The 23,327-nt window shown below is 45.4% G+C and overlaps 1 long non-coding RNA gene across 1 annotated transcript; it reads right to left on the reverse strand.

Annotated features, from left to right (window-relative positions):
* Window positions 1-13,708: 13,708 nt before the first annotated feature.
* Window positions 13,709-22,249, reverse strand: LOC106147136. Its single transcript, XR_001231897.1, has 3 exons — window positions 22,147-22,249; window positions 14,880-14,991; window positions 13,709-13,999 (listed from the first exon to the last, which is right to left on the reverse strand). It is a non-coding gene; the product is annotated as an uncharacterized LOC106147136 (long non-coding RNA).
* Window positions 22,250-23,327: the final 1,078 nt, after the last annotated feature.

A 23,327-nucleotide genomic window follows, 5' to 3' on the forward strand; every position in this document is an offset into this window, starting at 1 on the left:
CTCGGCGCTCGGCTCGCTCCGCGGAGGGGAGCCGCTGCGCAGACGCCGCCCGCTTCCGGGAAGGGCGCTGGTGAACCGAGCCGCGGGGCCGGGGCCAGCGAGGGAGCCCCTTCTCCCGCGAGCAGCGCGCCCCCTGGAGGGAAACCCTGGCCTCGCGTGGCTGTCCCCTCCCCGGCGGGGCCCTGGCCTCCGTCCTGGCCCGGCGCACGGAGCCCGGGATCTGAAGGTTCCAAAGGGCTCAGGGTGTCACCTGAGCGGCCGAGTCACTCTGCACCGGAGAGCCCCTCCCTCTTTTTCCTTTGCGTGGACTTGGGCCACGGACCTAGCACGTCTAATTCCCTTTTCCATCCCCTTCCCTCTCCTCCCTCCAACTCTTGATCCCCTTCCCATCTGAAAAAGATGTATTATATTTTTCTTTACTTAACCATTATCTATTTTATTTGCTCTTGATTCATACTTTGGGTTTCTCATATAAGAAAAACCATGTGATATGTAAGCTTGTGTGTCTGATTGACTTTACTTAATATGATGGTCTCGAGGTACATCCGTTTTCCTACGAATGACCTAAGCTTACCCTTTTTTATGGCAGAGTAGTACTCTTCTGTGTCTAAAAATCACACTTTCTTTATCCGTTCATCTGTGGACTTAGCTATCGTGAATTGGGCTTTTTTTTTTTTTTGATACAAATGGACCAAACTGGGAAAATTATGTGTTTTCTTCTCAGTAAAATCTATGTTTTTTTTTTTTTTTTTTTTTTCATTTTCAGGTAGAGAAACTTCCATTCACGTCTCAGGGTCAGGGTAAGGATCAGAAATACAATAACTTTACCAGCGCCTTGGGGCAGCAGCTGGCACGTGGTGTGTGCTGATGGAAATGTCCCTGTATCCCTTGGGGAGAAAACTGCTGTAGGGGCCTCGCTGACGGCTCCAGGCTCTGGGCAGCGCTGGTCCAGACCTGGCCAGGAGTGCCTACAAATACCTCCTTTCCGAAATGTTTCCTGTCGAACAACCTGCGTACCCCGCCGCCCACTACCTACAGAACTGTGTTATGGGCTGTTCGTATGAATAAAAATAATAAACTTTTAAAACAGTTGCTGAGATGCAGATGGAGGCACCAGCGCCGTGGGAGTGCCGGCCTCGCAGCAGGGCTAGCGACGGGTGTGCTCACCGTGAGTCAGCTGAGGCTGAGATAAACAGCAGGGTCAGGACAGGAGCTTCGTGAACCGAGGGCCGCTTGGCATGCGTTCTCTCTTTGCAAGGTTAGTATTTTAATGTCTGCTGGGGGAAGATCCTTGGCCCTGCTGTGGCATCTTAGCCGGCTGAAAATCAGCCTCTGGCTCTCCCCGAGCCGGGAGAGGACCCATGACCCGGCTGGCCACGCGGAGCCTTCTCTCCCCAGCGTCCGAAGCCTTCAGGACAGAAGCAAACAGCGGCACCGACAGCAGCGGCCGCTTCCTTTCCAGCGGCGCTGACTTCCCAGGTCGCTGGCGTTTCCGCGGCCCCCTCGCTCCAGGGCCCCACACTCAGGAGCCACGCTGATCTCTGACGTCCCAAGGGCAGTGACAGGTTCCGGGCCCAACTTGTGATCCACCCCTCGCTGCTGCACCTGTCCTTTCCCGTACGCCCCGCTGGGCAGAGGGCTGTCCCCTTCACCCAGCACCCGGGTGGGGAGAGTGGGATTATCCCACACCCGGCTTTCTCAGCTGCAACTCCAGGTCTGCGGATTCCATTCCCAAAGAGCTCACATCCCCTTCCTTCTTGGTCCACCTCAGGTCAGTCCTGCATTCCCTGTCTCCTGGAAGGTGGCAGTAGCTTTTTAGATGCCCCCTGCCTCCGAGGCTTTTTCCCCTAAGCCGCCTTCCCTGTTGTGAAGGCGGTGATCTTTCTAAATGCCGCCTCCCCGCAACCTCAGTGTAGAACTCGTCAGCATCACTTGACGCTCAGCAAAGCCCAGGCTCGGTAGCATGCTCACCAGTCTTCCACGCTCACCCTGTGCCCCCTTCCTTGCCTCTCCCAGTGCTCCCACCCACATTCCCTCCTCCAGCTACGTGAAACTCTCCGCTGTCCCCTCAGCGCTCCTTGCCTCTGTACATCCCTAAGCCTTTGTGTGTGCTGCTATTTCCTCTTCTGAGAAGGCCCTTTACCCTCTCATTTGCCTAGAAAACGTCCTCATGCTTGAAGTCCAAATGCAAATACCTCTGTCCAGACAGGCTTTCTCTGCTCGACCCCCGCAAAGCTCACCATCCGCCTCCTGAGTTCCTGCATTTCCGTCCCTCCTCTCCCTCCTCTCCACCACAGCTCAGATCCTTCTGCGTCACCTGGACGTTAAAGGTTCCGTCTCAAGCTGTCCTCCCAACCCTCACCACACACCTCCCTCCCGCAGAATGGGTGCTGTGAAAGGACCTCGAGGGGTCAGTGCCTGAGGACACGCTGGTTGGAGGCGGGGACAGGGCACAGTCCTAGATTTGCTTTGGCCCAGGCAGGTCCTGGGAAGCTGGTTTGACATGGGCTTCTTGACATTTCTGAGAGCGCATTAGACACAAGCCTGGAATGGCTGGCGGCTTCTCCACCCCATGAAGAAAACACTGCCCGGGAACGGAGCTGAAACAGGGAAACCTGAGTCTACCAAGACGGTGAGGAAATGTTTCCAGGGTGAGATTTAAGTGTGCAGAGGCAGCCATGCCTGTGGTCAGCCATGAGCCGAGCTTTTCAGCTGGAAGCCATTCCTTCTCTTGGCCTGAACCACTTGGAATGAGGATTTTCCGTCTCCTGCTAGTAAGAGAATATCGGTGCCTCTAAATAACACTGAAACAAGATTCGTTTTTAATTGTCATCTTTTTTTATGAAAAAAGGTAGAACAAAATTTCATAACACAATAATAGGAGGATAACAATAGTTACTGCACTGCCTGTTGCTTTAAGATTCTCTTTTGAGGGGCTGGGGATTTAGCTCAGCGGCAAAAGCGCTTGCCTGGCAAGCGCAAGGGCGTGAGTTCGGTTCCCGGTACCGGAGAAAAACCAAAAAAAAAAAAAAAAAAAAAAAAACAGAGATACGAATCAACTTCAAGGGGTAGAATGGTCCTGCCAGTGAGGAGCCCTGACTGCAGCCCATGTGAACAAGGACTTATCCCAGTCCTCAAGTCATCCGACAGACTGAGAAGGAAAGTTGGTCAGACGTGAGTGGTAGGCAGAGAAGCATTGTGAGGAAGAGCCAGAATCACCCATGGCAGCAGCTTCCAGACTGAATGGGCAACGGCTGCAGAGTTCCCTTAGCAAGACGGCCTATCTGGTGTGGGAAGTCTGAGCTGGGGAGTCCGTATTAGTGAGCGTTCCGTTCACTGGGACACAGCACCTGACACCCGTCACCTAAAGGAGATGAGGCTGCATGTGGCTCATGGCTTCAGAGGGTTCAGTCTTGAAGGGCAAGCTCCAAAACGGATATCACGGCGGAAGGGCATGGCAGAACAAAACGGCTTAGTTCAGGACAGCTGGGAAGTAAGACAGGAACCGTGCTGAAGAGGATCTGCCTAAGGACCATGTATAATATTCAAAGTCACACCCTCGCAACACCCCCCCCCAAACACAGGCAGCAGCACGTTTTACTAATCTATTAGGTGTTTCTTAATCCAATAAAGTGGACAAATCTGGGACTGGAGATACAGCTCAGGGGCACAGCGCCTAGCTGGTAAGCACAAGGTCTTGAGTTCTGTTAACGGTACCAAAATAAATAAATAAAATAAAGTTGACCAATCAGAATAAACAGTCACAGGTCCCACGGCTGGCTCCTTGGAGTTCTGGAAATCTTCTGGAACTGTGGGATTGTGCACCTTTCTAAGGAGGGTGTCTGTGGCTTCACTTGGATTCTCAGAGCGGGTAATTATGCCAAGTAGGTTGAAAATTGCTAATTTGGAAAAAAAATTTTTAAAGTAGGTAGGCTTCCTGGCTGAGAAACCCTCTAAAACCAACCAAGTCCTTTTGTTTATTCCAGGATTTCCAGCAGGGTATTCCACTCTGGTAATCTGATCTCCCATCTGGCTTGTCTCTGGGAAGAGAAGGCTGTGAGCTACTGTTGGGGGCACTTGGGCACATACGAGAGCTATCTGTCATTGCAAAGTAAGACACAGGGAAAGGGGAACACATTATGTCTAAGCAGCCCCAGGTACAAGGACAAGAGAACCTGGGAATAATAACCAATATGTGTTGAGCATACGCTCCAGGTACTTTCAATATTATTCACTTCTAGTCTACTCTATTGGCAAAATGGAGGAAATAGGGAACAAAATCATAAAGCAAATTGCCCCAGGTCACATAGAAGTGAGCGGCAGAGAACTGAGGAGGCAAAGCTCCAATTCAGTTTAGACAGCTGTCCATCAACATGATGGGCATGCATGTCAGTAGTTAGATCCTGTCACTGAAAGCAAAGGAGAGTTATGTCTTAGGGAAAGAGCTGAAAACAGTTTAGATGTCTCCAATGAGATGTGTTTGCCCCAGAAGATGTAGGGGCTGCTCCTAGCTTACCTAGTCAACTACTGCATTAGTGTGTGCTATAATCACTCCAAACAACTCCATGGTTACAGTACAAAGGTTTATTGTTTGTTTTTCTGTCTGACTGTCTGTCTGTCTCTTTTAGACAGCATCTCACTATGTGGACCCAGGTGGCCTTAAACTCATAATCTTCCTACCTCGACCTCCCCAAAACATTTATTTCTTGCATCTCTGCTTAGCTCTGCACTATCAAGTTAATAATATCCCTCAGTTATTTTGGACTGATCAGGGCTGCAATCTCCTGAATGAAAACACAAAGGTTAAATAAAAAGAGGCAAATGGAACAATTTCAGGGCTCCAGGAGGATCAAAGCCTTCTCACAGAATTTGAGATTCTGTCAAGGCTAAAACCAAAACCTTCTCTGGGTGGCCCGTATTATTTGGTTATCAGAAGAAGGGAGGGAAGCACTCAAGAAGGGCAGAACTACGTAAGGACTTTTGCAAGTAAGGTATTAAGTTAATTCTTAATAAGCATTGAATTAATCCACCCAGGAGAGAGATGCCTGAGGCTATAGTCTTTATCTAGTTGCAATCAAATCCAGGTGTCCTTGGCTGTAATCTTATCTTACCCTCTGAGGCTTTCAGGCTTCATCTGCCACTACAGGTTTTAGTAGGGATTAGTGACTCACAGAGGTTCACTTACTATGAGTCTGTCGCCCACTTCCAGACAAGGAGCCTAGGCTTTGGACAGATTCACAAGTAAACATAAAAAGCCAATTGGTTAATTTAAGTCCTGCTTGGGGCTGCTCCACAGTGGACTCCATCACTGCACCACATCTTCTCACTCCAGCACTGAGGCTGAAGGAACATCTAGCACCTAAGACTTGCAGATCTTACGGCAGAAGTCAAGAGGTGGAGCCAAACTATGTGATTGTATTGAACACTTCCACTCAAGTGTGACATAAATCATGTCTACTCACGTACCACCTGGCCTACCCTACCAATATATTCCGCCTCTAGAAAGAACTCCTGAAATAAATGTATTCCACTTACTGCTATCACTCTAGGAAGTCGCATGGCAGAAGGGGTAGATATATAATATCCTGAGAAGGAGGGAGAAGATAGCTGCAAACAATAACACAACCGACTGTATCAAGAACTGAAAGAGTGCTAGAACAATGGGACTTACGACAAATGTAGCTTTCATCACAGGAAGCCCTCCAGCAGGGCTGATGGAAAGAAGGAGAACCAAGAGCTCCCAAACTCTGAGCTGAGTCTCAGCTGCAGACCCTCCAGGTTCCAGTGGTAAACACAGAAAGTCCTCAGAGCCAGCACTTTCCACATCTGGAGCCCAAACAGAGATCTAACAAAAGATCAGAATACAGTGGCCCCCAGGGATGTCTGATGAGTGTATCATAAGAATAATTATGGTCCCGGGGCACTGGGTTATGAGTAATTTCCCCTTCTGCGCTCTCTTGCATTACTGTGCTACTTTTATAAATATAAAAGCAAGCATCTTTTAAAACACATGTCCTTCCTGAAGACCAAAACTGCACGAGGCAGCATGGGGCTCACTCCACAGTGCCAAACCTCGCAATGTTAGGGCAAGCCTGTGTGTCAGACAGATGCCCCAAATAGTTGTGTGATTTCAATCACTTGGCACAAATAGTCCTGCCATCTTCTGCAATAACTGACAAATGGAAAAACAATACTTAGGATAACCTTTTCCTTGGCTATTTTTGGTTTGCTTGCCTTTTTCATTTTCAAAGACAACTTAGACTTCATTTCCCAAATCCAGACATTCCTGTAATTTTCCACTTGTAGATTCTGTGTGAGGTCAAAAAAAAGAGTGAGGCCACCTTGAGCTCCGTATTCAGGCGATCCTGAATTTCTTTCTGGCCCCAGAAGGGAGATTAGGCAGCTAATTCGGGATTTAAAAATGTCTTAGCTGGCAGTGGACAGTTAGAAGCCAGCCCCATGGTTTTGTAACAGTTAAACATGAGTCTAAATCAAGTTGAACCTAACTGAATGTACAGCACAAGGCACAGGGACTTAAGCCCTGGGCTCTGGAGTTACACAGCCCTTTAAACCTTGGCCATGTATTCAACAGCTTTGCAACTGTGAGCAAACTGTGTAATTTCCTTTGCCTCTATTTTCTCCTGGAAAAAATGGGATAATAATAACATCTACTTCATCAGGATGTGCTTTCAGTATTAAATACAGTACCCATATCTAAAGCTTCTAGCACAGTACTTACCATATAGTGAACAAATTTTAAACCCTAATATACCAGGGACAGAAATGATTGCTATCTGCCTCTTTGTAGCTTTTCCCTCTCCTCTCCTCTCAGGGAAAACCTGGTGTTACCTGATCAGCATTCCTCCTTCTGCCCCTCCTCCCATGCACCTGCCACTGTGTGTCTTATTGTAGAAATCAGAGAAACATAAATAGGGATTGGCCCAAGAATATATTAAGTAGAACCCACAAAACCCACATAAACATTGAGAGAGAGAAGCAGATGAATGGTGGGGTGGGAATATTTGTGGAATTGTGGAAAAGGGTGAAGAATAAGCAACAGGAGGAGGCACACTGGGTATGGTGGGGCACGCCTGCAATCCCAGCACTCGGGAGGCTGTGAGTTCAAGGCCAGCCTGCACTACATAAGGAGACTCTGTCTCAAAAGAAACAGGGTAAGAGACCTGGGAGTTGTTGCATAATGTGAGAGAGACAGTGGCTGGGGTGAATCTGGAAAGGAGATTGCATGAGTTCTCTACTGGTGCAAAACACTGGTGCTGGAAGTCGGCTAGCTCCAAAGACAGCTCACTCACACGGATGCTGGCACGAAGCACCTCTTCCTCACTACATGGTTCCCCATGGTGTCATGTCTTCCACGACATGTGAGAGATCCAAGGGGCATCAAAGAGACAGCATGGCCTTTCATGTCCTCATCCTGGAACTCACACCATCACTTCTGTCATATTCTTTCATTAGAAGAAGTCATTAAGTCCATCCCACACTGAAGGAAAGGGAAATATCTACACCTTGTGAAGTGGGGAGTGGTGAATAACTTATGGACAAATTTTAAAATTATTACCAAGATCTTAGGGAGTGTTGGTGTGGGCTGTGAATTTGACTCCTCTCATATTATCAGGGGGCTATATGTGAGGCTTAGAATTATTTTAACTTTTGGCTACACAGTGGCTTTTGTTGTTGCTTTGATATGACATGGTCACTAGATAAGCTTATATTGTGCCCATGGGTTTATCTGTATAATGTTAATAATAAATGTAAGTATTGCTATACATGATGTATAGAAGGAAAGATTTAAGATACTTGGGAACTAGAAATAGGGTGGAAATGTCTGGATCCTTTCTTTGAAAGCAGTGGTCTCATCCATGTAAAGAGAAAGAATGGAGGAAAAGTTTCCCACAGTGGGTGATAAAGGGACTGTGGTATTAAGCTTTAAAGTTGGAGACAATGTGTTTGTTCCCTTCCCTCTGCTCAGCCCTTTCCAGCCATTTTTGCCTTCTTACTCTTTTTCAACATGCCAACCTCCTTCTCGCTCAGCCCTTAAATATTGTTCCTGCTGTCTAGAATCCTCTTCCCTCCAGTCTTTTTTTTTTTTTTTTTTTTTTTTTTGGTTTTTCTCCGGTACCGGGAACCGAACTCACGACCTTGCGCTTGCCAGGCAGGCACTTTTGCCGCTGAGCTAAATCCCCAGCCCCTTCCCTCCACTCTTCATGTGACATTTACTTCTTGTCACTCAGATCTCTAATGACTCTTCACATAGACTCTTCCAGAATGCACTCTTTTATGAGCACTCCCTCTCCATCATTTACTGTATGGATTCCCCACCCTACTTTATTTCTTCATTGCACTTTTCACTATCTGACATTGTGTTGTGAATTCATTGCTTTATTTGCTGTTTGCTGTCTGCTTTACTAGGATGAAACTTTACAGACAAGGAATTTTTCTAGCTCAGTGTTACATTTATCTCAAGAACACCTGGCATTTAGTAGAGTTCAATAAATGCTGAATGAATGAATGAATGAATGAATGCATTTCCACTGTCCTGAAATTTCACCATTATTATATGCAACTTTTTTATTGTTGGGTTAGTCACTAGGTGGTTCTGTTCAGTCTCAAGATTTGGTTTCTTCAGCTCTGGGAAATCCTTTACTATGATTCTTTGGTAATTTCCCCTCCCATCTTTTCTCTTTTCTTTTTCTGCACCTCATATTGGTAAGGTGTTAGGCCTTCTAGATTACTTCTTGAAGTCCCATCTGTTTTTCCCTCATGATGTTTCACTGTTTATCTTTGTATTCTTCTTTCTCAGAGTGCCTGTAATTTATCTTCCAAGGATTTGATTGAATTTCTAATTTCAAACATAACATATAATTTCCAAAAGCTCTTTCTTATTTTCCTATTTCCACTTCTCATAGCTTCTTGATTTTGTCTTATGGATCAAATTATTAGTCTCTCTTGGCATAATTCTTAAGGCATTTTAAATTTTTCTTTCTTTCTTAAACTATTTAGCTTTCCATTAGGGTTCAAGGACTTTTTATTTTGGAATATATTATGCTTACCTTTTTTCATTACCTTTTTAGTGTCAAGCTATATGTTTTAATATTTTAAATATATCTCAAGTACACAGCAAATAGTTGGGTCTTACAACAATCTCTTCCTTTTAGTGTACTTAGTCCATTTACATTTAATGTAATTACCAATATGGATGGGTTTAAGTATAACGATTTAATATCTGTTTTCCATCTGATTCTTCTGTTTACTTTGCTCTCTTTACCTGAGTTCTTTTGGGTTAACTGTAATTTTTAAGTATTCTATTTTATCTTCTCTATTAGCTTCTTACCTATAACTCTTTGGAGCTGTCATTAAATAACTACTAACTTATTTAGTAATTTATCTAGAACTAACAACATGAACTTTAACTTATCAAAAACTATTATTTTTTAATTATTGCTGTATGATTTTCCACTTCACACACACACAACTATATAATCCTATGTATCAACTCTCCTTTATTTTTCATGCAATCACTGTCATATCACTTACTTCTATATACAGTGTAAACCTTTGTTACAGTGGTATTTTGCCTGAAAGAGAGACAGAAAGAGAGAAAGAGAGAGAGAAGGGAAGGAGGGAGGAAGGGAGAAAGAAAAGGAGGGAGGGAGAGAGGGAGAAAAAAAGGGGAGAGGGAAAGGAAGGAAAGAAGAAAGGAAGAAAGGAAGAGGAGAGAAAGAGAGAAGGAAAGAAGAAAAGAAAGAGGGAGAAAAGGGAGGAGGGAGAGAGATAAGCAGGGAAGGGGGATCCTACTTCTTCTCCAGAATGTAATATATCCTTTTGCTCCAGCTGCTATCAAGACTTTTGATTTTTCACTTTCTTCTCCTTCTGGCATTCTACTTACACATGTAAGAATATTTGCTGTTTTCACACATGTTCCTGAGGTTCTGTTCATTTTTAAAAAAATATTTTATCCCTCAGTTCTTCAGGCTGAATAACTTTGACTGTTTTGCCATCCAGTTCCCTGACTCTGTCTTCTGCCATCTCAGAGCTACTGTTAAACACCTCAAGCTGTTACCACTTCATTCTTCACTTTTGACTTCTGGAGTTTGCATTAGCTCTTTCTTGTAGTCTCTATTTCTTTGCTAAAATTGCCTGTTTATTCCTTTAATTCTTTGACTAGAACAGCTGCTTTAATGCTTTCATTTTCCAACTTCAATGTCTGTGACATCTTGGGCTTACTTTCTGCTGTCTGCTTTTTCCGTGACTAATGATCACGTTTCTGCTTCCTTGTATGTCCAGCACCTCTAGATTAGAAACTAGGTCTTGTGGCTAAAGCATAGTAGTAGAATCCTACTGGGTACACCGCTGTATTTTTTTTTTATCTTCTCCTAAGGCATATTGATTCCACAGTACAAACTACTGGCTAATCATCTTGAACTTGTATATATTCAGTTTTATGATCTGTTGCAATGATCCCTGGAAAGTCCAGTGTGTTTGAAGCACCTCTGATTTTATAGGATTCAATTTCCAAACTTCACATCACACAACATTATTTTCTCTGTTAATTTTTTTTTTTCAAAAGCCTTCTCTCAGCCAGGCATGGTAGTGCACATCTGCAATCCCAGCACTGCAGAGGCTGAGGCAGAAGTATCACCACAAGGCCAGCCTGGGCTACAAAGTGAGTTCAAGGCCAGCCTGAACTACATAGTGAAATCCTCTCTCAAAAAGACCAAAAAAAATTTTTTTGCTCTCAAATGTTAACTAAGCAGCTATATAACTTGGGTAAGAGAAGCCAAAGCAGCTGGGCACTATAGCAAACACCTGTAATCCTAGATACTTGGGAGGCTGAGGCAGGAGAGCTGTAACTTCCTCAAGACCATCCTGAATAACATAATAAAATGCTGGCTCAAAATAAAACAAGACCTGGGGATGTAGCTCAGTGGCCTCACATGTAGCTTACGTCACATCAGCAAGGCCCTGGGTTCAACGGCCAGTGCCTCAAAAAATAAAAAAACTTAATGCTTTCCATAAAGTACTAGTGAATACTGATACTTCCATTTTTATCAAGTGGGAACTACTTTTTTAGGTTGAAAATAAAACCATATTATCAGTTTGCACTTTTTTACTTTTGTTTTTTGTTGTTTTTTTGTTTTTGAGACAGGGTTTCACTGTGTAGTGCAGGCTGGCCTTGAACTCACTTATGTAGCCCAGGCTGGCCTCAAACTCATCATGATCCTCCTGCCTCAGCCTCCCGAGTGCTGGGATTACAGGCGTGCACACTACACCCAGCTAGTTTGCACTACTAAAATCACTATATTATGTTAGAGTTAGTTATGTTACAGTTGGTTGAATTGGTGGTATCCGCAAAAAAAAGTGTCTACTTCCAAATCCCCAGAACCTGTGAATATGACCTTATTCGGGAAACCAGTCGTTGAACAATGTAATTCAAGATCTTGAGATGGATCATCCTGGATTACCCACGTGGCCCCATGTGCTCACAGATGTCCATGTGAGAGACAGAAGAAGAGAGACACAGGAAAACACGGACAAGAACATGTGACAATGGAAGCAGAGACTGGAGTGATCCCAACAGCCACCAGAAGGCGGAAGAACCAAGGAAGGACCCCCACCCTGCCCAGAGCCCACGGAAGAGCACCGCCCTCCCAGCTCCTGGACGTCAGACTTCTGTCCTCTGTAACTGTGGAGAACAAACACTCTTGTTTTAAGCTACTTCCCTTGTGGTAATTTATTACAGCAGACACTGATTAATACAAAGGAAACTAATACACATGTTCCCAGAAAAGGACAGGCTGGCATACTAGCCGCACTGGACTCCTCATGATCTTCTCCTTTACCATTTGATTTCCGTTGAGTTCCCCTTTGCTACACCTTGAAGCCAGCCATCAGACTACACTGTTATTTGGATGTGTTTTGTCCCCAAAAGGCTCAGAGGCTGGAGGACTAGTCCCTAATTTGGTGGTATTAAGAGACAGTAGATTCTGTAAGAGATAAGGCCTAAGCAGGGAATGATGTGCACCCCTGATAACCCAGAATTCTAGGAGGCAGAGAGGCAGAAGGATCACAAGTTCAAGACCAATCTGGACAATTTAGTTACTTAGTGAGACCCTGACTCAAAAATTTAAAAAAAAAAAAAAAAGAGCTGGGGATGTAGCTCAGTGCTAAGACCCCAAGTTAATCCCCAGTACCAAAAAAAAAAAAAAGTTGAGGGTGAGGCTGCCGAGGGGGAAGTGGTTAGCTCATAGAGGGCATTGCTCTCAGAAGGGATTAGTACTCCTCTTGTGGAGAGAGCTAGTACTCAAGAGAGCTACTCGTTATAACAGAGCAAGCCCAGCCCCGCCTCCCCTGGCTTCCTGTCCTGCTGTCAGGTCTCTCCTCCCGCATGCGCTCTCACATGACGTCATCTCCACGTGTGCGGCACACAAGGGCACCACCACCACGGGCTGATCACCTGAGAGTAGCAGATTTGGGACTTTCTGCCACCAAAACTGTGAGCTAATTAAACCTCTTTGGAAAGTATACATCCTTGTGTTTCTTCTGCTTAGAAAACTAATACAGAGGAGGTACGAATGTTTAAGTAAAAATGGGAGAAAATGTTTAAAAGGAGAGAATTAGGAAACACTTAATTTTCCTGCCTAGTAAGTTATTCCTGTATGCTTCCGTAGCAACCTACATGGTATAGCAGAATGCTTTCAGCTGCAAGGTACTGGAACACCCTAAACCAAAGTCGCTGGAGCCCCGAGAACACTTACTGTCTCACATTCTGGAAGAGCAAAAGTGGGGTGGGCTTCAGAGTCAGGGTGTTGTAGGGAACACCAGGCACTTTTTAAGTCTTCTGGGTCCTCCTTAAAACAATTGTGTACCACACCTTCAACCTGAGAGTGCTCAGCTTCCCTGAGACCCACAAAGGGACAAGGAAACGGAGGTCCTCCCATGAAGGACAAAGAGGATGGTAGGTGACGGGTAGGTACTGCATCTAAATGACAATACAATAGGATCATTGTGCCCCATCCCACCCATTTACCTTAAAATATCAATACGTACAGCCCTTGATGAAGAGCCCTGCATCTCCCTGACAATTATACCTCTTCTTCCCTTCGCTTGAATTTTAGCTTTGTCACTCCTTTGTGTTTCATTTTATTTTATTTTATTTTATTTTATTTTATTTTTTGGGTACCAGGAATCAAACTCAGGATCTTGCACTTGCCAGGCAGGTGCTTATGCCCCTGAGCTACATCCCCAGCCCTCATTTTATTTTTAAAATATATGTTTGTATACCTAAGCAACGTGCTCATTATTTTGTATATTTTTAAACTTAAGATAGATGGGACCATACTGTGGATACTATTCTGCAACTTATTTTCATGATTCATTATCATATTTGTAAGCTACATCCACAGGGATATTTGAAGTTCCTGTTCACACATTTTCACTGATGTATTGCAGTGTACACATGGACCACAATGTCTTTATTCAGTCTCCTGTTCTTGAGCATTTTCATTTATTTTTTAAATTCTACCAAGAAATCTGAGCTAGACGTGGTAGTGCACGCTTGTAATCCCAGCACTCAGGAGGCTGAGGCAGGAGGATTGCAGTGAGTTCAAGACCAGCCTTGGCTACATAAGTGAGTTCAAAGTCGGCCTGTACTACTAACTGAGACCCTGTCTCGAAAGAAAGAAAAAGAGAGAGAGAGAGAGAAGGAGGGAAGGAGAGAGGGAGAGAGGAAGGAAAAAAGGAAGGGAGGGAGGGAGGGAGATCTGTTGTGGACATTCTCAACATCAGACCTGCACGTGTGTGAGAGCTGCTTCTAGACATGTAAATAGAAGTGGCACTATCACACAAAGGTTTGTATATCTTCAGCTTGTGTGGTCCTCGATGGAGGCTGTACCAGTTTAAATCTCCGCCACCCATGTATAAGAATTCTGCTCTTCCATATCCCTGCTGGCGTATGCGTAGTCCAACTTTAAAACCTGTTAATCTGAAAAAATAAAATGGTTAATCTTGTGAATCTTATTTAAATCATCTGTGGTTCTTTCGAGCCTCCCAACTCCACTTAGGCACGGGTTGCACTGACGCATTCACCCCAGGCCCTAGTCAGCGCTGCGTACCGTCGTGCTCCCTGAGGGAAGCACGGGTCCGCCATGTGTTCCAGGAGAGCAGCGTCCCAGCCTCTTTCTTTCTTTTTTTTTTTTTTATTTCTTTTTATTTTTTTTTTATTTTAAAGAATAAAAGAAGGATAACATAATAATAGGGGGGACTTAGCAAATTACAGACAAAATGGTAGGAAATTATCAATGGTTATCATTTTACATATTATTATCTACAAAATAGTTTCTCAGGAAAACAAATAGACAAATAATAGTGAGTTAGAGACAAAAGAGGTAGGAGATTATCAAGAGTTGTTGTGCTATACTTTGGTATCTTCAAAGCCCAGCCTCTTTCTTGTGGTGTCTCAGGTCAAGGACAGCCTGGGCAACTTAGTGAGACCCTGTCCCACAATAAAAACGTAGAAGGATGGGGGATGTGGCTCAGTGGGAGCGCACCGAGGATTCAACCCCCAGGACCACAAAGGGAGAAGCCAGGGAAGGTATTACGGTCTGGATGGCGGATGTCCCCGAAGACCTCCTACGTTTACTTATGGGCAGGCTTTTGGAAGGTGACTGAATCGTGAGGGCTTAGAGCTGACCTGCTGCTGAGGGGCTGGAAGAGGCGGGGGTCACCGCAAGTGAGTGGAAGGGCTTAGCCCACCCCCTTCCCCCTGGCCAGCAGCTCCCTGCTCTCTCTGCCTCCTAGACAGCAGGACTCGAGCAGCTTTGCTCCCTCCCGCTCCCCGCTCCCCGGGTGCCTGGGCCGCTCACCCCTCCACGCTCCTTCCAGATCAGGGTCCTCCTCACCCTCGGGCTCTTGGCTATTCAGATGTATCGGTTTCCGCTTTGACGGAGCTGAGGGGACAGGAAGAGGTGCAGAGACCTGGGCAAGGGGAAGGAAAGAAGAAATGAAGGGAGGCAGCCCCTCAGGGGGCGTCTAAACGCACCAACTTCTCAGCACTGGGCCCGGATGGACAGATTTGATTTTCTCCCTGCTGTTTTCAAATTCCTGCTTCTCCCATCCAAAGCATGGGCCAGATTCTAGGAAAAAAGACAAGAATGCACTTCACCCAAGACAGAATCAGAGGGGACTCCATCCAAACTTCACGGTGACAAATCTTCCGCAGTGGTCCTCAGTCAGGGGCCGTAGTGCCACCTGGAGGCACATGGAAGCACATGGTGACATTTCCAGTGGTCTCCCTTGTTTGGATCTTAGTGGGGCAAGGCCAGGGATGCTAAGCTGCCTCTAGCATACAGGACAGCAACTGGCTGGCCTGAAAAGCCAGCAGCGCCCTGCTTGGACACGCTGTCACTCTGGGAGGCCAGGGGAGGCCCACGGTGTGCACCAGTGTGGCCCCAGCAGCAGACCAGGCCCTGGCAGTGTGGGGCCGATACACTGCTGAGGGAAAATATGCAGGTAGACACAGATCCCAGGCACCAGCTCAGAATGCAAATGCTTGCTGCAAGCATGCTCTGAAAACCAGATATTCACTCATCAGGAAAAAGCAGACTAGGAAGCTGGAGGGAAAAAAGACCTCCTCTGGGGAAGAGAGGGGAAGTTTCCGTAGATGAAGGGAGAGTATTTTGTCCTCTCTTCCTGGGAAGCTATCGGATGCTGTCTCATTGCACAGAGAGAGGCAGAGAGGGGTTGAGAGACACATCCACCCTCAGACGCCGGGAGGCAACCCAGACCTGTGCGCCCCGAGGCTCTCTGTTGACAGTGACCACCACTGAACACAGGGCACCAGGTGACATGGGCTTTCAAGAGGATGCAAGAGTTAGCCCCAAGCCCATCTGACCAGAGGGGAGGACAAGTGACCAAGAGCCGGGCTCCGCAGTGCAGGGTAATGTGGCCACACCTCGGTCCCACTCCTAGCAGCCGAGTGACTTGGAGTGGTCAGACTTCTCTAGGTCTTGGCTTCCCATCTATCGAATGAGGGTAATGATAGCTATCCTAAGAGGTAACAGGAGGATTAAATGAGATACAGCAAAGAAAGCACAAAACACTGCTCGGTGCTCAGTAAACCTTTATTATTATCACATTATTAATTGTTTGAAAAGCAGCCCAGGCAAGTACATAGTCACGAAGCTGCTGACCACCGCGGGAACAGGAGAGCTGCTTTGCCATTTAACCAAGGACGCCAGCAGACCCGGAGAACGCCACGTTCTTGGGAGACACAAATGAAGTAATTTTATTCTGCCTCTAAGTCATTTTGTTCCCTGGCTGAACAAGGCAATGTTGTGACTCACACTTTAAATTATAATTGTGCTTCTCTGTCCCTATGATGATAAATATTTTATTTTCAGGCCTTTTTTATTTTTCAAAAATGAAGGTCTTCCAGCCAGCTTCTTCCCCGTCAGACTTTATAAACACATCCCACCCCACCCCCAAAACGGCATGCCCTCCCTGAACCCCAGGCCTTCACAGGTGTTTTGCTTGACCAAGGACTGGCTTCAGGTTTTATTCCAATAACTTCAAATACTGACATAATAAAACACTTGGCATCTGCTTTCTGTTGAAAATGTGTTTCAGAGCAATATTTACAAAACCCACTTCCTAACCATTGCTCTTAGATTTGATTAAGCAACGGTGAAACATGATATCCAAACATCCAAATCAGAGCGGCGAGCTGTTCCTTGGCCATGTCGGGCTTGATCCTTCTTTCCAATGTATGCGTATGCAGCTGCACATACAGAGACCACTGACCCAGCCCATCCGGCACGCGTTCCTGCCTCTCGAGCTCAGACAGTATCATTTGGGTTTTCCTGACTTGAATCCCCACGGAGGTTCCCTCCCACACATTTTGGGGGAATAACCCAAACATTAATGGGTTAACCCTTTAGTGAAGATGATGTGACATTAGATAAATCAAGGTACTTCACAGTAGGAAGTAGGCAGGAAGTAGTTTCACTTTTTTGTTTTTCTAATCAAACTCAGATCTTCATTCAGAATGCTGAGAAAATCCTCCCTTGGAAATCTGGTGGGCAGGCAGCAACTGTCACATACCCAAAGGAATAGCCACAGTATTTGACCCAAAGCAAATCCACTACTACTAAGCTTTACTACGTAGGTGTAGTGGGCTGAATAACAACTCCCAGAGATATCAGGTCCTAGTCCCAGGAACCTGTATGTGTTACCTGATAAGAAACATGGATCTTTGTGGCTACAACTAAATTAAAGATCTTAGGGAGGAGGGATTATCCTGGGTTATCTGCAGGGCCCTAAATGCCATTATAAGTGAACTTATAAGACAGACGTAGAGGGAGATTAACCGTGGAAAAGGAGAATGCCATGTGACCGCAGAGGCAGCAGTCAGAGAGATGCGCCACAAGCCAAGGACAACAGCAGCCACCGGAAGCTGTTGATTGTGACCACCTTCTAGGAGGCAAGGGATGGATTCTTCCCTGGAGCCTCTAGTGGAAGTACAACTCAGCTGACACTGTGGATCAGCCCATTAAAATCATTTTCAGACCTCTGGCCTCCAGAACTGAAGAGTGAAGGTCTGCTTTGTTTCGTTTTTTGTTTTGGCCAAGCACATTTGTGGTAACCTGGTACATTGGTTGTACCAGAAAATAATTGTGTTTAGGGTTTTGCAAGGGGAATAATATACAGGACACATATTTTATAGGATTATTTATAATAGTCACCCAAAGAATCATATACAAGAGAGTGCAGGAAATCTGTCCACACACTAACATCCAAAGAATTGAGCTGAGGGCGTGGATCCCATGATAATGTCCTGCATGAGTCCAGCTGAAGACCTAGAGCCCATAACAATGCCTCCCACAAATCCAACTGGAGGTCTAGGGCCCATGACAATGTCTCATGCAGGCCTATTTCATGGATCTGTGCTGGGAAGGCCCAAAGGTCAGAGGTGGAAGTTAGAAAGTCTGTGCCAGCAGGATGAAGGACCTGTGCTAGCAGGCTGAGAGATCTGCACTGGAGCCAGGAAGCAACGCTCAAAGTAAGAACCAGAGCTCCCCCAAAAGTACCACAGCCATCCTCAGCAACAGTGAGGTGAGGTCCCAAGCTTCTCTGATGACAAGGAAAGCCAAGTTTCCATCAGGAAAGCCAACATGACAAGCTTCTCCAGGAGACTAAGCAATGCACCATCTCCCCCTCTGGATCCAGGAAGCGATACTCAAAGTGAGGATCAGAGCTCCCCCAAAGTGAACTGAAGCCATTCTCAGCAACAACAAGGTCCCCAGCTCCTCCAATGATGGGAACAGCCGAGTTCATCAGGAAAGCCAGCATGAAAAGCTCCTCCAGCAGAATCAATAGCTTCTTACAGCTTCTAACAGCATCCAACAGCTTCTACCAGCTCCCAACAGCCCCTCTCAGCCCCCAACAGCCCCTCTCAGCCCCCAACAGCCTCTCTTCTTCTTCTCCAGGTCTGCCTCTTATGCTGCTGGCAACAATCCTCAGGTGGGCCTCCCACACTCAGAACCATGCTGATTCTGTTCAGCTGGGGTTATAAGCTGACCACCAGTTGTCAATCCACCACAATAATATAATGTATAAACAAAAGACAAATCACAATGGAGCCAAGAATTTAGCAGTGAGAAGAATTTAATGTAGCCCTCCCTCTGTCCCTGTTTCACAGATTAGGAAACTAACCAGAGGGGAGGCCACATGGCATAATAAACCTACACACAGTGAGTGATAGAGGTAGGATAAGTCTCACAGCTCTTTCTTAAGGAAGGGAAGTCAAATGACTGGCCTGAAGGGTCCCCTTCCCACCTTCCCAGGACATGCCCAGTGCTGTCTGAGATTGTGCAATATGGTGGCCACTTTCCCCATTTAACTATTCAAGTGTAAAGTCATTAAATGTAAATAGAATTTAAAATTCAGTTCCTCATCCACCCACACCACCTTTCAACAGCCCAATACTCCCACGTGACACAGAGCTACGAGATTACATGGTGCAGACCTACAACAAAGGTCTAGACAGGGCTGGACTAGATACAGGGCAGGCCCACCAGACCCCTCCCCAGAGCAATAAACTCCATGTGGAGTTTGTTTAGCAAGTCTCCCCAGTGCCTGGACTCCTGGCTGGCATGGCTTGGGCATCCATGGGACTTGGGTGAAAGCACCAGAGAGTGCGGCCCCTCACAGCTCCGCCTTGATGAGTGAGGTTTACGGGATGCTCTGGGAACTGCTGCAGTGTGGCATCCGTGCTTTCTTGGCTGGGCCCAGAAGCAACACAGGGAGGAGGAGCACAAGAACACAGGGGGGGGCTCTTTTTTTTTTAACGAGCTGTCACTGTTTTTAATTAGTACACTTGCGCAGTATCTACTGTTTACAACCCTTGTGCAGAGCTGGCACATGTACAGAATACATCCCCACTTCTTTTTTGTGCCCTCTCCCTCCCTCCATCTCCCGATCCCTTTCCTCTTTGAGAACAGTCTACCCTCTGCCTCCTATCATCCATCTTTTATTTTGCTCCCTACCTATACCTTGGGTTTCTCCTATAAGAGCAACCGTGCAGTGTGAGATTCCACCTTACCTCAGGAAGAGTGACCATCATTAAGAAATGATGATACAAATGCTGGAAAGGTTGCAGGGGGAAAAGATCCTCTATGCTGTCGGTGGGAATGTAGGTTAGTACAACCACTATGGAAATCAGTGTGCAGACTCCCTAAGAAACTAAAACTAGAAATTCCATTTACCCTGGCTGTTCTCCATCTAGGTAGCTTCCTAAAACAGTTACGGCATCGTATCACAGTGATCCATGCATATCCACGTTTACAGCAGCACAACTCATAACAGCTAAATCTTTAAAGCAGCCTATGTGTCCGTCTACAGACGAATGGATACAGAAAATGTGTTTTTATACAAAACAGGGTACTAGGGATTTAGTTCAGCGGCACAGCACCTGCCTGGCAAGAGCAAGGTTGCCAGTTCGATTCCCAGTACCGGAGGAAAAAAAACAAAAACAAATGCCAGAAGTCATTGGGGCTGGGGATTTAGCTCAGTGGCACAGCACTTGCCTGGCAAGGGCGAGGTCTTGAGTTCAATTCCTAATACCAGAAAAAAAAAACAAAAAACAGGGTACTACTCTCCCATAAAGGATAAACTGGAGACATCTGTAGGAAAGTGAATGCACCTTGAGACCATAATGTTAAGTGAAATAAACCAGAATCACAGGCTAGCACTCTTTTGAAACCCTCCCTACCTGATGCATGCTTCAGGAGAGTCTACAGAGCTCTAGCACACTGGGCCACTCCCAGCTTGGTCTCAAGAGATGTCCTCTAGGGATGCCAAGAGAAGTCTACCACACGTGACCGCTACTTTTTCTAGAAAATACTAACATTTTTATTGTCTCTTATAGTTTAAAAGCAAGGCCAGGGTCTCCTTTAACCCACACAGCTGGTAAGGCAGAGATTCCCCTATTGTAGATGAGAAAACTGAAGCTCTAAGGGGTGAGGTGATCTGACTTGCCAGAGATACGCAGGGAGGCCAAGACCCCAGGTAAAAATGATCGCTCCAAAGCTTGCCATTCGTGCCCTCCTCTTCCTCCTCCTTCCTGTGTGACCCAGCTTCTCCCTGGGCACACAGCTGGGTCTCACTCACCTGTGGTGCCTGCCTCGGTCAATCGAAAGGTCCCTAAGCTCGGTGTTTACATCTCACTCTCTCCCGGGGGAGGCTGAGAAGATCAATCGGGTCCAAAGAGAAATGAGACAAATGTTTTGGAATCACCTTTAAGTAGTCAACTCCAGAAACACAGGAATTTTGTACAAATTAACTCACTGCCGAGAAGTGATTCCTTGTGCTGAAACAGGTTATACATCTCATTTGAGACGGAGTTGGAGTCAGACGAAAGGCATTTGTCCTCATATGGTCGTATGCAGGGGTTTCAGTTTTCTCTCTCTCTGTCTCTGTCTCTCTCTCTCTCTCTCTCTCTCTCTCTCTCTCTCTCTCTCTCTCTCTCTCTCTCTCTCCCACACACACACACACACACACACACACACGACGAGCTTCCCGAAGACATTCGCACAATAATTTGAACTCTACCCCTCACATCATACGGGAAACACACTCATCGAATCCACACCACAAGCCTATGAAAGAGGTGCTATAATTACTTCCATTTCACAGCTGAAGAAACTGAGGTTCTGAGAGTTTAAGTAAACATGCCCTCCACCACCTCAGCTCCTAAGCGACAGAGTTGAGATTTGAATATAATCTGATTCCAAACTCCTAACCATGGCGGTGTTCTGTCTCTCAAAAAAGTTAGAAAAAGACAATATAGATTTATAGGAATTTTCATGAAAAATAAAGCCCTTGGGAGAAAAAAACCCTTCAGGATAGTTACAAGCAAGCTTCTTCATGCATATTTTTTTTTTCTATTTTATTTTTTAGACAGGATCTCACTATGTAGTTCAGGCTGGCTTTGAACTCACTATGTAGCCCAGGCTGGCCTTGAACTTGCAGCAGTCCTCCTGCCTGAGCCTCCCAAGTGGTGGGATTACAGGCATGCGCCACCACACCCGGCTGTATTTCATATCTGACCATAGTCCTCTTCAATGCCTGGCATTTCCATTGCCAACATATTTTTAAAAGGCTGCCCTTTGTCTTCAGCAGAAAAACTCAGAACTCTTCAGAGTCAAAAAGACCAAAATAAATCTCAAGCATTGAAGAAAGAACCAGCAGTTCTGCATCTTTTTCTCAGAAAAGTACATATTTCTAACAAGTTATATTTCTAGATGAAATTGCTTCTTGACTCTAAGAATCTAGGATTCTTCTTTTAATTATTATGGAAATTTTCAAGCATTTATTAAAGAGAAAAAATATATGAAACTCTTCTCAAGCTATCATTCAGTTTCAACAGTTATCAACTCACGGCCAATCTGGTTTTAGCAAATCCCCCTACGCCCACTTTGTTTGCTGGGATGTATTCTGCAGTAAAATCCCACACATCTATCATTTCCCCTGTAAACACTTCAGTGCCTCTTCAAATGATAAGGACATTCTTTAAAACATAATCACAATGTCATTATCACACTTAACAAAATTACAGTAATTTCTTAACCTCACCTGAAACCCAATCATGTTCAGGTCTCTCCAACTGCCTCAAAAATACCTTTGCCCTGGTGGTTTCTTCCCATCAGAACACAGATTCATGTTCCTCTTCATCTAATCATGCCCCTCCCTCTCCTGTTTTATGCCAGTTATTTGCCAAGGCAACTGGGTCACGTGTCCCACACGGCATCATGCATTTTGGATGTCTGCAGTGGCCGTGTGACTTGTTCCTCTAGCGGTTAGACTTTTGTAAACAGGAAGTTAGCAGCTTAATTAGATTTAGGGAAATATGACAGTTATTTCTTTTTTAAAAAAAAAAAGAAGCATACAATATGCAGTAGTCTCATTTGTAGTGCTTTATGAAATTTAAGTTTCATCAGTGTGTTCAGGGGTTCATTGGTCTCATTCTGTTTTTTGTGTTTGTTTTTGAGACAGCATCTCACTAAGTCACTAACTTGCCTAGGCTGGGCTCAAACTTTCGATCCTCCTGCCTCAGCCTCCCAGGATGCTGGAATTGCAGATATGCACCATCTAGCCTGGGTTAATTCATTCATTTTATACTGGCCCGTCAACCTTTCTCCTCTATCTAATGGTTTCAAACACCCCATGATTTTAAACATCACTGATCTGTTGTATTGGGGCTGTAAAATAGTTCTTTTCTATCAGCCTTTCTGTGTTTATTAGCTAGCACTCTTCGAGAAAGAACTTCCCCATTTTCAGCAATAAAAAGGAACGAAGTGCGGATACCTGCTGTAATACAGACGGACCTCAAAAATATTACGTGAGGTGAAAGAAGTCAATCACAACAGATCACATATTGTTCTTCTCCGTTTATATAAAATGTTCAGAACCGGCGAATGGATAGAGACGGAAAAGAGCTTAGTGGGGTCCTGGGCCTGGGAGGTGGAGGAGAACGGGGACGGACTGCTAAGGGCTCCAGGGCTTCTTCGAGGGATAAAGAAAACATTCTAGACTTGGGTTGTGCTGGTGCTTGTACAACTTCACAACTATAATAAAAACATTCAGTTAAATGGACGAATTGTATGTTATGCAAATTATACCTCAAGAAAAGTGTTGACAGAACTTCTCTTTGGCCAACTATTTGGTCATTGGGAATATGGTTCATACAGGAAAATATAGTCAGGATAAGTATTTCTTTCCCGAAGGAGAAATTTTGTATGTATGTATATACAGGA

This window comes from Chinchilla lanigera, unplaced genomic scaffold (assembly GCF_000276665.1).
Source record: "Chinchilla lanigera isolate Chin_1 unplaced genomic scaffold, ChiLan1.0 scaffold00121, whole genome shotgun sequence".
Taxonomy (NCBI): Eukaryota; Metazoa; Chordata; class Mammalia; order Rodentia; family Chinchillidae; genus Chinchilla; species Chinchilla lanigera.